This window comes from Dasypus novemcinctus, chromosome 3 (genome assembly GCF_030445035.2).
Source record: "Dasypus novemcinctus isolate mDasNov1 chromosome 3, mDasNov1.1.hap2, whole genome shotgun sequence".
Taxonomy (NCBI): domain Eukaryota; kingdom Metazoa; phylum Chordata; class Mammalia; order Cingulata; family Dasypodidae; genus Dasypus; species Dasypus novemcinctus.
Window position 1 is genome coordinate 60,291,842 of NC_080675.1, and position 17,848 is coordinate 60,309,689.

Here is a 17,848-nt window from a genome sequence, read left to right on the forward strand (position 1 = left end):
TTTAGCAAATATTTGTTAAGTACCTATTCTGTACTAGGTGTTAGAGACATAGAGTTAAACAAGACCCAATTTCCCCTCCTAGAGCTTAAATTTTAATTATCTACTCTTCCTCTAATACTCAGCATCTTGCCATCTTCTAGACCCATCTTTCAGCCTACAGAGATGCTGAGGCCACTGTTTATTTCACACTTGTCCCCTTTACATCTGCACCAAGTCTGACAAAGATTCCTTCCAATACTGCTCATTGACAATGTACTTGTTTACCCAAGAGCTCTGATAGAGTTGTACAACAAGGTGAATGTTGTTTTCATGCCTGCTAACACAACATCCATTCTGCAGTCTATGGATCAAGGAGTCATTTCGATTTTCAAGTCTTATTATTTAAGAAATATATCTCATAGGGCTGTAGCTACCATAGTTTCATCTGGCAGACCCAGGCAAAATAAGTTGGAAACCTTCTGGAAAAGATTCGCCATTCTAGATGCCATTAAGAACATTTGTGATTAATAGGAGGAGGTCAAAATATCAACATTCACAGGAGTTTGGAAGAAGTTGATTCTAACCCTCATGGATGACTTTTGAGGGGTTTAAGACTTTGGTAGAGAAAGTATTAATAACTGTAAATGTGGTGGAAATAGTAAGAGAATTGGATCCAGAAGATGTGACTGACTTGCTGCAATTTCATAAAACTTTCATGGATGAGGAATAGCTTCTTAAGGATGAGCAAAGAAAGTGGTCTATTTCTGTTGAAGATATTGTAAACATTGTTGAAATGATGAGGATTTAGAACATTCCATAAACTTAGTTGAAAAAGCAATGGCAAGGTTTGAAAGGACTGATTCCAACTTTGAAACAAGTTCTACTGTGAGTAAAATGTCATCAGACATACAGAGAAATCTTTCATGAAAGGAAGAGCTGACTGATGCAGCAAACATCATTTTTATTTTATTTTAAGAAATTGCAGCAGCTACCCCAGACTTCAGCATCTACCAACCTGATCAGCCAGCAGCCATCAACATTTAGGCACACCCTCCATCAACAAAAGGATTATGATTTGCTGAAGGCGCAGATGTTAGTAACATTTCTTAGCAACGAAGTATTTTTAAATTAAGGTATATACAATGTTTTCTTAGACATAATGCTATTGTACACTTAATAGTCTATAATATAGTACAAACATAACTTTTAGTTGCAGTGAGAAACCAAAAAATTCGTGACTCATTTTATTACAGTGGTCTGGAACCAAACTCATAATATCTCCAAGGTTTACCTCTGGCTGTAAAATTTCTAATGTGGTAGAACATATTCTCTTTGTCAACAGAGTATGACAGGATTTATCTCAGTCCTAATTAAACAACATAAGGTCAAAGGAGAAAAAATTTGGAAACACTAAAGCTTTTCACTTAAGTAAGTAGCAGTGAGGAATCAACTTATTGAACTAAAATTAATCTTAAATGAGAACAATTATATTAATAAAGTATAAACATTAAAGTTTAACCAGGTATGAGTGATTATTAGCTCTTATAGTGGATATTTGGAATTACCTGAATAATCGGTGAAGTTTTATTTTTAAGTAATGTATTAGAAATGTATTTAATAGATTAAACAATATGTGTTTTGAACAAATAACTACTATGAAATACATAGAAATAAACTTTGAAAGGATCATTAGAGTGATCAAAGATTGTTTGCATGAATCTATTGATTACCATCACATTGAATATTGGCCTTTTCTTTTTTTTTTTAAAGATTTATTTTTTAAAATTTATTTCTCTCCCTTCCCTTCTCTTTGTCTGCTCTCTGTGTCCATTCGCTGTGTGTTCTTCTGTGACCACTTCTATCCTTATCAGTGGCATGGGAATCTGTGTTTCTTTTTGTTGCGTCATCTTGTTGTATCAGCTCTCTGCGTCTGCAGCACCATTCTTGGGCGGGCTGCACTTTCTTTCGCGCTGGGCGGCTCTCCTTACGGGGCACACTCCATGCGCATGGGGTTCCCCTATGCGGGGACACCCCTGAGTGGCAGGGCACTCCTTGTGCACATCAGCACTGTGTGTGGGCCAGCTCCACACGGGTCAAGAAGGCCTGGGGTTTGAACTCTGGACCTCCCATGTGGTAGGCGGATGCCCTATCCATTGGGCCAAGTCCGCTTCCCTACTGGCCTTTTCTTATCTCTGAGCATCCTTCCATTGTTCATCATATTCCTAGTGTTTATAATAAAGACTATATTTATGTATTCAAATATATTAAAATTCCCATGAAAGCAAAATACAACTAGGATAGCTTTAAAAAGTAGGTCTTTAACCCTACAACTCAACAATAAAAAGACAAATGAGAGAAGTGGATGTGGCTCACAGATAGAGCATCCACCTACCATATAGGAGGTCTAAGGGTTCAATAGCCAGGGCCTCCTGACTTGTATGTTGAGCTGGTCCACGCACAGTGTTGCTGTGTGCAAGGAGTGCCAGCCCATGCAGGGATGCCGCCACATAAGGGTGCCCTGCCCCACGTGATATTGCAGCTCATCCAGGAGTGGAGCTGCACACACAGAGAGCTGACACAGCAAGATGACACAACAAAAAGTGACACAGATCCCCAGTGCTGCCTGATGAGAATACAAGCAGACACAGAAGAACACACAACAAATGGACAAGAGAGGGACAACAGGGGGAGGGGAGGATGGGGAGAGAAATAAGTTAATAAATCTTAAAAAAAAAAAAAAAGACAAATGACATGATTAAAAAATGGGCAAAAGACTTCAATAGACATTTTTCTAAAGAAATACAAATGGTGAAAAAACACCTGAAAAAATGTTCAGTGTCTCTGGTTATTAGGAAATGCATATCAAAGCGACAATGAGGTATCATTTCACACCTACTAGAATGGCCACTGTTAATAAGACAGAAAACAAGTGTTGGAGACTATGTAGAGAGAGGAATGCTTATTCACTGTTGGTGGGAATGTAAAATGGTGTAGCCACTGTGGAAGTCTGTTTGGTGGTTCCTAAAGAAGTTAGATACAGATCTACCATGTGGCCCTGTAATACCACTACTAGGTATATACCCAGAAGAACTAAGAGCAGTGACAAGAACAGACATCTGCACACCAATGTTCATAGCAATATTATTCACAATTGCCAAAAGATGGAAACAACCCAGGTGTGCATCAAATGATGAATGGAGGGCAGCAGACTTGGCCCAGTGGTTAGGGCGTCCATCTACCACATGGGAGGTCCGCGGTTCAAACCCCGGGCCTCCTTGACCCATGTGGAGCTGGCCCATGTGCAGTGCTGATGTGCACAAGGAGTACCCTGCCATGCAGGGGTGTCCCCCCACGTAGGGGAGCCCCACGTGCAAGGAGTGTGCCCCGTAAGGAGAGCCACCCAGGGCGAAAAAGAAAGTGCAGCCTGCCTAAGAATGGCGGTGCCCACATGGAGAGCTGACATCACAAGATGACGCAACAAAAAGAAACACAGATTCCCATGCTGCTGACAACACAGAAGCGGACAAAGAAGATGCAGTAAAATAGACACAGAGAACAGACAACCGGGGTGGAGGGGAAGGGGAGAGAAGTAAATAAATCTTAAAAAAAAAGTGATGAATGGATAAACAGTGGTATATACACACCATGGAATATTATATATTATTTGGCTGTAAGAAGAACTTAAGTTATGAAGCATATAACCATATGAATGAACCTGGAGCACATAATGTTGAGTGAAGCAAGCCAGACATAAAAGGATGAATACTCTATGATTGTTCTATTATGAACTAAATATATTGTATAAACTCATGGAGTTAATAACTAGAATATAGGTCACCAGAATATAGAATGAGGTTAGAGAATGGAAACCTGAGGTTTAATCTGGGCAGAACTGGTAAAAAAATTTTTTGTAAATCTTTGGAAATCAATAGAAATGGTGAAGGCACATCATAGAATTTGTAATTAGTTGCGCTAGTATGAGTATAATAGTGGTTTGTTTTTCATTGTTTTTCTTTTGGAGTAATGGAAATGCTCTAATATTGATTAAAATGATGAATGTGCAACTTGGTGATTATCCCAAATGGTACACTTTATATAAATTACATGGCTTATGAACAAAAAAAAAATAGAGTTGTTGTGAGAAAAATACACCAAATATAAGATATGGATATAATTAGCAATAATTCTTTGATGATACTCTTTCATAATTTGTTAAAAATGTTTTGCAACAATGCAAAGTATTTGTGGTGGGCTAAGGTATGGGAGCCTTGTATGATGTTATGCATGTTTGTTTTGTAAGTTCACAACTTTTACTATACACTTACTGTTTTTGCATGTTCATATGTGAATGATATACTTCAACAAATTGTGTTTACATTGAAAAAAAAGTAGGTCTTTATACACCTTTTTGAAATAATGCCTGATTTCTACAGGCAATAGATATATTAGGTGATTTCCTTTGGACAGTGGTTTCAAAACCTGGCAATATATCAGAACCTCTTAAGAACTGGTGAGAGGGCTGGGAATCTCATATAAAAACAACAGCAACAATCCCTCCAAATGATTCTGACACCCATTTGTGACCATATGGTAGTTACTCAGTTTATGCTTATACTAAAGTAAATTTCAAATGAAGAAGGTAGATTTAAGATGCTTTTGAAATGTTTAATTTGAAGCCTAACAATGCTTTAGGTACAGTAATTCTACCACCCCCTTCTAATAAATAAAACCATGGGGTGGGTCTGGGGAGATGTGTCAAGATATGATTAGTAGTCTTTTTACCACAATAAGGGTGTTGATGTCAGCATCCAATTCAAATGGGAAAAGGGCTACCTATTGTTAGTTTCCTGTGATGTGAATGGTATAATTAAGACTGTGATTATTAATTATTAATTTGGTCAATAAGAAGCCATTCAACTAAAGATAAAGCAATGGGACCTACCAGTGCTTCTAGTCCCCAGAAACTTCCATATCAATTTGATAGTGTATAAATGAATCACATTCTTAACTAACATTTCCATAAAGATATGGAAGGATAGTTCTGAGGCAAGGGAATACAGAATGAACAGGATATTTAAACATCCCAGTGTCTACTTCTTCCCATTTCTTAGCTTTGCTCTTTTGATGCTGTCTAATAACCACCTATACTTTATCTCTGCTATACTGACCCACTCAGGGCTTCTGAAGGCGACATCTGATAGATAAATACAAGATTATATGGATAGATATTATTTTTTTGTCCTATGAATGACAATTCACCTTAAAAATGCAATGCATTGAAATAATATTGACAGGTGATTATTGAGCATTTACTGTGTGTTAGATACTATTCTGAGTATATTGAGTTCATCATCTCATTTAATCATAACAACTCTATGAGATAGGTACCTTCATAATTCCCATTTTACTAATAAGGAATCCAGTGAACAGGTAACTTATCCAAATTTAAATAGTTCATTAGTAGTGGAGTTTCTAAATAATTTTTTAAAAATAAAAAATAAACGAAAAGAATCATAGGAAAAAATGGAAACACCTAGATTTAACTTTTAAAAATCTTAATACTGAGTTGTCTACTTTCTTAGCAGTGTATGTCAAGTTTTTCAACAGCAGACTGTAAGGAAACTGGCAAAAGTACTCAATATATCTGCCCACTCAAACTGATTCAAACCCAAAACTGCATATGGAACAGGAAGAACTTCATACAAAATCTACTGTTTCTAGTAGGTAGAGCTATTTAGAAATAATTGTATGTAAAGAATTACATGAGTTCATTTGGCAAGAAGGTCTCAGTAGGGCAGTGATTTATGACATCTCTTCAACCTCAACTGCCAAGCTTGCTTGTGTCTTAAATTATCAGAGTAAGGGAGCAAAGCTCCAAGGGAAGTTGTGACATCCCTTTGTCTTTTACCTGCAACTCAGTTTTCCCCCTCAAGATTTCAGTTACTTCATCTGAGCCACAAACAGCACAAAGAAGAAAGCTGGACAGTTTCAAATTACATATGGGGATAGTCTCTGGGATCACCTTAGGTTTTAGTCTCTATGGTTTTGTTTCCCATTGCTGGAACTAGCATGAGGCAAAAACCTCCTGTGTCAGCTGTGCCTCCCAGAGCAGTGGCTGTCAGCCAAGTGAATCTCCAGGAGGTATGTGGACAATGCAGAACCACCCAACTGGAGTGAGTAAGGACAGTTACTGTTCCCACTGGCATTGGGGATGGGGCACCATGTTATCCTATCTGACTTTGCTCATTACCCATGGAAAGAACTTGGCATACTATGCCTTAAACTGGCCTAAATTGAAGATTGCCCTATTACTCTTTGCATCTTAGAGAACCCTTTAATAAATGTTCTTGAATTTGAAGAGAAACCAGCCATAAAAATCTTTTAACACATTGTGAACATTATTAACATCACTGAATTACATATTTAAATGTGGTTAAGGGGGATGGGGGTGGGATTTTAAGTTATATATATATTAGAATGAAAAAATCCAGGTAGCTGCACAACACAGTGAACCCTAAGTTAAACTTTGGAGTATAGTTAATAGTACAATTATAATAATATTCTTTCATCAATTGTAACATATACCATACCAAAGCAAGGTGTTAATAATAGTGAGTTTGTACTGTATTTTCTGCATGGTTTTCCTTTAAACCTGCAATTTCTCATTAAAAAAAGAAAAAGAAAAATATTTTACGGGATTTGGAGAGATGAGTTAAACGGGAATGAATTTTAAAATCTATTTTAGTTGGCTTTTTGGATTACATTCACGAAGGTATAAAGATACCAGCTTGTCTTGTGAATTCAATCTTTATCATTACTTTGAGAGATTACTCCCACCATTTTTAATTCCTACTTCAAAATGAAATTCCTTAAACCTGTGACCTAACCTAACAGGAAAAAAATATTTTTCTTGCTCTCCAGTCCCTTAAAAAGTTTGTTTTTAGATACAATGCAAGTGTAGAAAGATAAAATGTTGCGGTTAATTGTACTGTTCTGTGGTGATAACATGTCATTTGCTTTATGTCAGATTTTCCCCCTAGCAACTATTTCTAGCCAGTGGCATTACTCTTATGTGTTACAGACAAGCACACACACACACATTTGGCATCATTCATCTATGTACTACAGAGTAACACATCAATTAATTACAGAGTAAAGTCATAGTTTTTAAAGAATTGTGATTCAATGGCTATTATTCAAAATGTTTACTTTTTCCTTAAGTAAGAGATATTCATACAAATAAAATTTACTGCCAATCACTATAAAAAGTCCTTTTTAAAATATGAAGCACACTTATTTTTTTACTCAATATTTCAGAATGATTTCAGCATTCCCTCCCCCCAGTATTCTCAACCTTACTTTTCTTTCTCAGCCCCCTTCTGGGAAGGGATCTAGGCTCTCTCCTCAGGTCATTGCTGTCATAGTGCACAGATGAAGACACAAAAACCTCCACGACCTGTGGGAAATGCGCACATCACCTTGTAAGACCCCTTTCAGGGGTCACATCCTGCATTCTGGCCTTTTCCCTACTAGATTTTATATAAGTAGCATTTGAACAGCATTTTACAGTTTCAACTTCAGGCATTATCTCACCTGCCTCAAAAAAACAGGAGAATGGCTGTCAGTGCAGGGACTTGCTGAACCGTCTACAACACAAGTCAACATCTCACTTGACTATGTCCCTAGAGCTATCCCAAATGGGCAAATAGTCACGTAACCAGAGAGAAAAACTGTCAACTCTAGCCAAATTTGGTAAGCTGGCCAAGCGTATTAGCAATTGGCAGAATGAATAGAGCTTTAAGGTAGGGTGGGCAGAGCAGTTGCAATGACCCCACCTGCCTTCCTTTCTTTGTGACTATAAACAAAAAATAGGTCGGAAGTGAAGAGCTAGGCACACACCAAACGAACTATTTTCATTGTGTTCCTTCACAGGAAAAAAATTTCCTAGATCGAGGATAGTTGGAAAAGATAGGTTATAACTGCTTTATTGGGAGATTACTGTTAGGCACTCTCCTAAGTGCTTTACAAGTATTTTTTCATTTTAGTTCTTATGCTTCCCACAAAGCCTCTGAAGTAGGTTATTTTTTTTTTTCCTTTTTGTAATCACTTAAAAAGTATAGATGAGGTAACTGAGGCACAAAGAAGACCCTTGTCCTAGTTCTATGGCCAGGATTCAAATGCAAGCGTCTGACTCCAGAGAGTATCTTCTCAATGTCTAAATATGCTGCCTTTTATGACAAAATGTACTTAAAATATTAAAGGATATGAGAGCATTTTAATTTTTTCCTAAGTCAATACACTTGTTTAAAAATTGAACAAACAAGAGCCTTTACATATATGCCAAAGATTTTGTTTGACAGCATCTGGACTCATGTAATTCAAAATGGCATGGGGTTGGTGAACAGAGTTGTGCCAGATCCTGCCTGCTTCACCCTGGAATGAAGCTTTATGCCAAGCACTGGTCAGGGGCCTCTGTAAGAAGAATCAGAAAGTAAAGACTCATAATTTTAGGGCTGGAAAGAAACATACAGGTAATTTAATAATTTCATTTTAGAGATGAGAAAAGGAAGCTCAGGGAGATTAAGGGAATGTACGAGGTTACATATAGCTAATAGCAGGAGCAGGACTCAAGCCTGGGCTTTCTGTCTGTATGCTGTCAGTTACACTAAGCCGCCTCCAACCTTGTGGGATAGAATTTTCCATGTTCTTCTCTGATGTTTTTTAAAAATATCAGAAGCAAATATCCATGCATTTAACTAAATTTACCTAGTTCTTTTTCATTTTATTATAGATGAAATTATATTAGGATTTCCCCAAAGTATTTGACTTTCATGAATTTTACATTTCCTATGAAGGGTACAGGCTCATTAATTTAAGTTTCATGGTCTAAGGGCTCTGATCAAAGCCTTTACCTTAACAAATAATTGGGTTTGGGAATAGGGCATAGAGATAATTCAGAGATAGATAAACATTCATTCATTTATCAAATAAATGTGTATTGCCTACAGACTATATTTTCGGTGCTGTGCAGGTCATAGAAATATAATTAATAATTTTTCCTATTCTTCCCTTATTAGCAAAGGATCTGAGCTATTCTGAAAAAAAAAAAAAAAAAGATCCAGAGGCTCTGAAGTCTCTTTTTCTGTACCCTACATCTGACTAGAGATAAGTCACTCATATCTGAATAGAGTATTCGTTGTTCTGGCTTAAGTGGCAGAAAAACCCAAAATTAATCTATTGGCTCATTGCCTTTGGTACTGGAATGATACAATTTGACTTTATCCCTGTATTTGAGACAAAATTTTTCTTTTTTATACTCTTTCAAAAATCATAATCCCATAATTTGAATGGAATAAAAAGAACTCTTTAGCATATGGAAATTAAAATGATTGGCATTAGAAACTATATAAAAGAAAACAATCAAAACACTGTCATAGAAAGGCATAGAAAAATAAAGAATCTGATCTAATTTTCCTGCTCTTAAATTAGGTTGTTTCCCAAGGTGTATTAAGACTACTACTTGTGGTGTGCTGGATGATTTTAGGAGATAATAGACAAGCATTTTAAAAATAGTTATAACTTCAATGTATTTTAGAAAAACCAAAATCGCTCACAAATCCATGCTTAGTGGACACTATGGCTTAGGACATGGTTAATCATAGTGTAGAGTTACTTTATACAGACCATATGAACTATAGGCATGATGCTCAAGGGTGTCCTGTAATTACATCTTCTGCCATGACTTTTCAGTGTCTAATATGGATTTTTGAAAGTGGAGATGATATGGATTAATAGATAAATTCAGCATGTAATGAATTTCTGTACTCATCACAGCGTTCTTTTTCAAGATACATCAAAATGTCACTTCTGAAGGTTGACTGTTCTTTAGTAAATGAAACATAATATATAGCTATATTATAATAATTGTAAATGGTCCCATGCTAAGGAACATATTTTGAGGTATACATGTTATAACTTGATCAGAGGTATTATTGTTTGTATTTTGTTTGCTTTAAAATTTTTTATTTGTAAAGTATAGCAATGCTTTTTATCATATGCTTTTATCATTATGACAAGTAAAAATTCACTTTTTAAGTCAAAGATGTATATCTAAGTTTGTATCAAAAACAGTAACCAAAAGTAGTCAGTATAAGCAAATTCCTAGAGTCAGAACCTAGATTATTGGTTGCCAGGGGCTGGGATTAGGATGGGGAATGCGAAGTTAATACTTTATTCTTAACGAGATTCTATTTGAGATGATGGAAAAATTTTGGTAATGGATGAGTGGTGATGGTAGCACAACATTGTGAACATAATTAACACCACTGAAATATATTTTTGAATGAGGTTAAAAGGGGAAATTTTTGGTCGTATATATGCTATTACAATAAAAATTTAAAAAAAGAAAATCCATAAAAATGTACAACACAAACAGTAAACCCTAATGTAAACCATGGACTATGGTTAATAGTACAATTATAAAAATGTTTTTTTTCATCAATTGCAACAAAAGTAGCACACTAATGCACGATGTAATAATATGGTGGTATATGGGAACTCTGTATTTTTCTGTATGTCTACAATTTCTCTAATACATAAATAAATCTTTTAGTTCAGTATCTATAGCATCAACTTGCATATCTAGGTAATAGTCTTGTTGTTATATTAAAACTTGTTCACATGCCCCTATCACCACTTTATAGCTCTTGGAAAAACAAGGATTGGGCTGTAAATGACTGGGTAAGGTATATGAATTGATATTGTTTATGAATTTCAAAAATGGATATTGGATATTGTTTGTGAACTGTTCTTTTCCTCTGGGTGTATTAGTTAGGATTGGATTTAGAGGTTTCACTTTTACATGATTAAATTATGATTAAAACTTTGATTGGGCCACGTCAGTAGGATGTTGAGTCCCAGCCTCCCTTGGTGGGCAGGGACTCAGAGAGAAACCACTCCCAGGGAAGGGAGTTTGGAGTTTTGATATTGGAGCCCTGGGAAGTAAACAGATACATTAAGAAGAAGAGAAGCAGATGTGTGAGGAAGGAAAGAAGTCTCTGTTAGACATGGCAGAGGGCCCTGAGAAGACAGATGAGCCATTTGCCTGAGTTGACATCCGGCCTTATGGAGAAAGCAGAGCAGCTGAACCCAGAGAGGAATGAGCCCCGGGATGCGAGGAACCCAGGAGGCCTGAGCCCTTGCTCAGCCATCTTGCACGTTGGCAGCCATCTTGCACCAACACATGTCAACAGACTTTGGTGAAGGAAGTAACTTACACTCTATGGCCTGGTAACTATAAGCTTCTACCCCAAGTAAATACCCTTTATAAAATCCAACAGATTTCTGGTATTTTGCATCAGCACCTCTTTGGTTGACTCATATATGGACCACAGCAGGCCAGCAGGGCAGGGCTGGGGGGTTGTTGGGTGGGGCAAGATATGAGACCAACAGGAGAGGAATCCAGTCCCAATCGCCAGAAACCTTGATTTAGTAGATTCGGGGTGATAAATCAGCATTAAAGAAATCCTCTTCATCATGAAAAAATGCAAACCTATAGGAAAGTTAAAACAGCACACACAAAAAATCCCCATATATCTCATTGCTTAAATTGAACAGCTACTCACATTTTGCAAAACTTGCTTCATCCATTTTTGAGGTATTTAGAAGCAAATCCTAGACATCGTATTTCACCACTAAGTGCCTGTGAATGCATCTCTTAAAAAAATGTCATTTTCTTATACAACCAAAATAACATTACTCATTGTTTCTCAAACTTATTTCATCATGGATTTTTTCCCCCCACAGAGCTCTTATTAACATCTCTTAGAATATAGTTTGGAAAACACATTGATCTATGTTACTACTGTTTTTATTAGGTACACCAATAAGAACTTGTTACGACAAAGCATCCTGCAATCTTTTTTTTTTTTTTGCTAGTTTTTCTTCTCACTCTTAAACTCTGTATGTAAACAGATATTTTTATTCCCATTTGAAGATAAGTGCTACTAAGTACATGATACAAGCTAAATAACAAGGTGCTGTCAGAGAGAGAATTTAACTTAAAGCCCTAAAATTTGAAGACTTAATTGGCAGAAGTTTAAATCATCCCCAATTAGTAAAGTTTCTCTGTTGTTAAAAGAGAAAAGTAATTTCACACTATGTTACTCATATACTCATTTTCCATCCTCTTTCCTCTTATCCCATTCCCAAGCCAAGCCTGACCAACTTCTAACTTGATGCTATAAGGAATAGGAGAACTAAGAGAAACAGTGTAATTTCCCTTGAAACTAAACATTCTAAAGTGTCACTTTTTCTCTCATAATGAACATAAAAAAAAACACTTCTGAAAAATTGGAGTAAGAGACATATAACTCAAATCTTCCAAAAGACAGAGTTTAAGGAGGCGTCCTCTGGGGGATTTATAAACGTCTCTTTGAGAGGGCTCCTCCAAGTACCCTGCAACCTCTCATAAATGCTGCCTTCCATCTATGTGCTGCTCTGCCCACCACCATGCAGGGATGCCAGGTGGTGGTGGGTGGCAATGACATCAGTAAAGATTTTTCTTACCCAAGGGAAGCAGAGCCATTATTCAAAAGATATACCAGTTTAATTCTGGAACTTCTCAGTTTCTCACCCTGGGTGCAAACTGTCTCTGTGGATTTCCTCTATACTATCTGGGTAAGTACTCAGAATGAGCCATCTTTTCTCAGCCATGAGAAAATCAAAATGCCTTTTCAATAAGCAGGAATGCCACTCCTCTGAATTCCACCCTGAACCTGCCATTTTGGCTCTTAATCCCCCAGGGTTTCAACTTTGTATATGCATATGGCAATAAAGTGTGGAAATGGTAGAAGCCCTGCATTGCAAGATAGTTGGTGGTGGATAATTTAGGTATAATAGTGAGCCATTCGAAAATCTTATTTTCCTGTTTCTCATGCATTAACATTTCCTTTCACTTATGTTCCCTATTCATTAGCATTTTCCTCCTTCGTTAATTTTTATTTTTTCAGTTGGCATAGTGAAATATAATCCAGGAACTAGATGATGTGGGCTTGGATCCTAGCTTCATTTACTATCAGTGTAAATTGGTGCTACTTACCTAACTTCTCCGAACTTTTACTTTTTTACCTGTGAAATGGTGATTATAAAACTATCTCAAGGATTGTAAGTATTTCATGACATAACAATTATGAGAATGGACAACTCGTATCCAGTATGTGGGAAGTTAACAAATGTTGAGTTCTTTGTTCTCTTCTCTTCTGCCTGCATTACTTATCATGCATTTCCATCTTTTTGAGAAGAAAATCAAGAAAAAACACGATTTCCCTGATTTTGTCTGTCTGCTTGCTTTCTTTGAAATAACACCATGATCTGCTAAAGATTTATCCTAAAGGGATCGACTTCAATTTCCTGGAGCAGAGGAAGAGTTGCATAGAAGAAGCAGTTGGTCAGTTGGCTGAAAGGAGAAGATTGCTAGTCCAGTAGCTAGCCTGTACACAGCTATTGATAGGTTTCTTTATTAATTAATCTAATTGTTTGACGAAACAAGAAATAGCAACTAAGCATCCCTTTTCTTCTTACACAAATGTCAAAGGTCCTGTTTCAAGTTGATAAGAGTACTGTTGTCATTGCAGGATGCTTATTACTCCTACTGAATGGGTATAATTAAAAGGACAGACAATAAAAAGTGTTGGTGAGGATGTGGATAAACATGAACCCTCGTATGTTGCTGGTAGGAATATTAAATGTTTTTTCCTTTGGAAAGTTTCTGAAATTTGGAAGTTTCTGAAAAAGTTAACCCTACCATATTGCCCAGCAATTTTACCCTAGGATCTACTCAAGTAAAATGAAAACATATATCCTCACAAAGACATGTATGTGAATGTTCATAGAAGCATTATTCACAAAAGCAAAAAAAGGGAAGCAATCAAATGTCCATTACCTGGTGAACGGGCAATGGAATACTATTCAGCAATAAAAGGAAAAACTACTGATATGATACCATGTTACAATATGGATAAAACTTCAAAACACTATGCTGAGTGAAAGAAGCCAGATGCAAAGGACATATTGTATGATTCTAAATGGAACGTGAAATGTCCAGAAAAGGTAAATCTATAGAGACAGAAAGCATATGAGTAGTTGTCTGAGGATAAAGGTAGGAATGGGGATTGACTAAAAACAGGCACGAGATCTTTGTTGGATGGTGGAATGTGTTAAAACTGGATTGTGGTGATGGTTCCACAACTCTAAAAGTTCACAAAAACTAGTCGTTAAATGTACACTTAAAATTGGTAAATTTTATAGTGTGTCAATTATACTTCCATCAAGTTGTGAAAAAGAATGCTTATTGTTATTCATGAAATTACGTATATGAATGCTCTTCATATAAAAAGTAGCATTCAAAGGTTGTAGAGAATGTCATCATCAGTCTGTTCTCTTGGAAATAGGCACACATCTGTCTTTCAGCTCAAACAAATATCCATTATTCTGTGATTTGATGGAAAACAACCCCAGTGCTCCAACTTTCTGATTGGGTAAGGCAGGAAACAGTGGGTAAAGGAGAGAGGCAGGCTTGGGTGATGGTAGATCCAAAGAAGAGGGGACACAGATGAAAAATGAGTGGACCAGAGTTGTTTCTGTTCACCAGCATCAGGAATGGAGATGGCAGGGCATCTTTTGAGACCAGCACCCAATATGCCCATTCTGTCAGTTCCTGTCCTGGCCCAGCAATCCTCTTTGTTTCATCCTCTCCTATTCTTGCTTTGTTCTCGATTTCTGACCTCCTCTGGATTGAACTTGTCCATCTGTTAGTCCCTCAGTCATGTGTGCTGTGGGATGTCATATCTGGCTTGATTTTCTACCGAAATGACTTGAGTCCTGATGCAACATTTCAAACCAAGGAAAACCCTATATTTCAATATTTTTCAGCTCCTTATAGAATTTCTTTCTAGAAAGGTCTTATTCACAAACAAATATCTATGTTTGCAAATTATATTATTGAAGAAAATTAATTATCAACGAGAATTTCAAAGAATCATGAGGTTTGCCAATCCTATTCCAGTATTTCAGAATAAAATATCAAGAAAAAGAGTATCACGCAGATAAATACAATATACTCATAATACTGATTTTTGCAATTCTACAGATATGTAAAAAAATCAGAAATTGTGTGACTCAACTAAACATATCATTTGACCTAAAATGCCTATTTAAAGTGAAAAACTATTTAAAGTCTATTTGAAACTGAAAATGACCTCAAAGCCTATGTACCAGCTGAATAATTTGGAGTTTGACTTATTTGGGTTTTTCCATGTAAGAAGCTTATAATACATTACAAATAAATACCATTATAATATTAAAAGTAATAGCTAATAATTAGTGAGTACTTGTGAAATCTCAGGTACCTTGTTTAATCTTCATAATGGCCCTATGGGATAGATATAATAACTATACCCATTTTACAGATGAGAAAAGTGAGACACAAAATAGTTATTTTCTTAAAGTGACACAGATGATAAGCAGCACATCTACCCAGAATTCAAGTCCAGGTCTCTCTGACTCCAAAGCCAGTAACCTCAAGTACTAACTACATCTAAGTAGACCTTATGATAGTAAATACCCAGCAAAAATTCTCACCTCCATTTTTATAAACAGTAAAGCAAAGAAGAGACAGGCGCATATGACTCTTACTCAAGAATAAGGCAACAAATCAGTGCTTTGTAGATTTTTTGTCCCTGAACCATATAGGCTTTCTCTTTAGTGCTTTATATATGAATTGCTCACCAGGATATAGGACTCTCTTGGAGAGTGTTTTCAGATGAATTTCTCTTCTTTTGTAAAGTACTCACCTGCATTCTAGCTATGGGTTCTCCAGACCGCCAGAACATTTCAGACTCTTCATTTGCTGGAAATCACTAGAGTAGCTGAAAATGAAAGGACCATTAGTATTTAGGTCACCAGGACATAAACTAATTAAGTAGCATTTTTTTCTGGTTTACAATTAATGCAAAGTTTTTGGTGACAATTCCACTGAGGAAAATACAGAGGGGATTACAGATCAAGAAGATAATCACAATGCGGAAATAGGCATGTATTTTAAATAACTAAAACTAGTTATTTAACTCAAATTTATATAATTATAGAGTAAATCATTATATATCAAATTTCTTTAAAATCTTCATTTGGCATGCTTAAAAATTGTTTATTTTGTCTCACATCTGTCAGTTAAGAGTAGTAGAAAAGAGTGGCAAATCCTGAGAACAGGAGTGACGTGCAGAGGAAGGTGCCTTACAATCTTTCATTATGAAGATGTGCTTGCTGCTACATTTACTGTGCAGAAAAACCCAGTCCTGACCCTGATGATAATAAAGTAAAGAAAAAGTCCCCCAAGTAACCTATAACATACTGCAAACTTTCTCCATTTCCCTTCTAGAATTCTCTGATCACAAGTTCAAATGATGTTATTCAATAATTCTATGTTCCCTGAATAAAAGAAACCTCTAGACTATTTAATCTATTTGAAAAACTAAATCAAAATCGGATAAATATTTCCAGATCCTGGTACCTAAATAATAATAAGTGCTGTTCGTTGAGAGCCTATTATATAGAAGGCTCTGTGCTTGGCACTTCACTTTTATTATTTCTAATCCCGATAAATCAGGAAGGTAGGTATACTTATTCTTATTTACAGGAAAAAATAATAAATTTAGGAAGATAAGAAACTTCTGCCTGACTCCATATCCCTGTGCTTTCCATCATGCTGTCTTATTCTTCAGCAAACCTTGGAGTAATACCAAGGACTGCATGATTTTTTGACTACGTAAACAAGTATTTATCATTTGCCTATTTGATGACCTAACATGAACTTAAGCTTTGACAATTCCCCCAAATAAGACACTGCCCATGTACTTCAGGAAAGCATAATTCAGTAAAGAGAAAAGAACAGAATTAAGAACTAAAAAGGAGGATGATCCAGACTGCAAATGATAGGGATAGAGAAGGGCACAGTTGGCATGGGTTGAAGGGAATGGTGGGATGGGAGGATTCCTTACATGATGTTAGACCTGGGTGAGGCTTGATAGAAGACAATGTTTAAATAAGCAGAGAAGGCAGGCAAGAACATTCTACAAAGACCTGGAACTAGGAATGGCATGTCACATTGAAGAACAATGAAGACACCAGGTTGGAGTGATGGGGTTTGTGCTAGGAAGAAAAAGGTTTGAATGCTAGAGGCTCTATCCTATAGAAGCTCATTGTGACACTTTAAAGAAACTCAGTTCCAGTCAAGGTCCAGGGAAGGTTATGTAGGAAGGGCATCACTTCCTATCATGGGTAGGAATATGTCTATTTTTTAGTCATCACTTAAAAATAAAAGGTAAGGGGAAATCCCAGAAAGGCCATGGACAAATATAAGCTTAGAAATCAGAATTTCTGGGCTCTGTTTTTGGTTTCAGTCATTTATTCTCTGAAAATGCAACAGTAGAAATTATTGAACCTCTTCTAAATTAGTTTCTGCTAAATGAGAAAAATATATAATTGTACATTACCCTACCACCACCACACCCACAGATTCACCTCGTTGTAAATGTGCACATTACTGGAAGTAAGATACCAAGAATAAAAAATACTAATTTTGGTAATGAAGTTGTCACCAAACTGCCCCATATCACTCCTTTCTAGCTTATGCTATGCTGGAGATGGGGGCAGTAAATGATGGTATTTTAAAATTAAAATAATGTGGACATCTTTTAGTATGAAGGGAAATAGTGATAAACATGGTTTTTAGAGACTATGTAACTTTTAAATGGCATTACAATTTTCCCACCACCTGAACAACTTGAAAATATTCCAATGTGTTTAATTATAC

At 36.3% G+C, this 17,848-nt stretch overlaps 1 protein-coding gene across 2 annotated transcripts in view; it reads right to left on the bottom strand.

Annotated features, from left to right (window-relative positions):
• FRMD6 (FERM domain containing 6) overlaps window positions 1-17,848 on the bottom strand; it is a 265,450-nt gene that overhangs the window by 104,122 nt on the left and 143,480 nt on the right. For both annotated transcript variants that reach the window (XM_058293426.2, XM_058293425.2), the window contains exon 3: window positions 15,831-15,905. The gene's annotated coding sequence lies outside the window, so the exon portion shown is untranslated. The remainder of the gene's footprint in view (window positions 1-15,830; window positions 15,906-17,848) is intronic.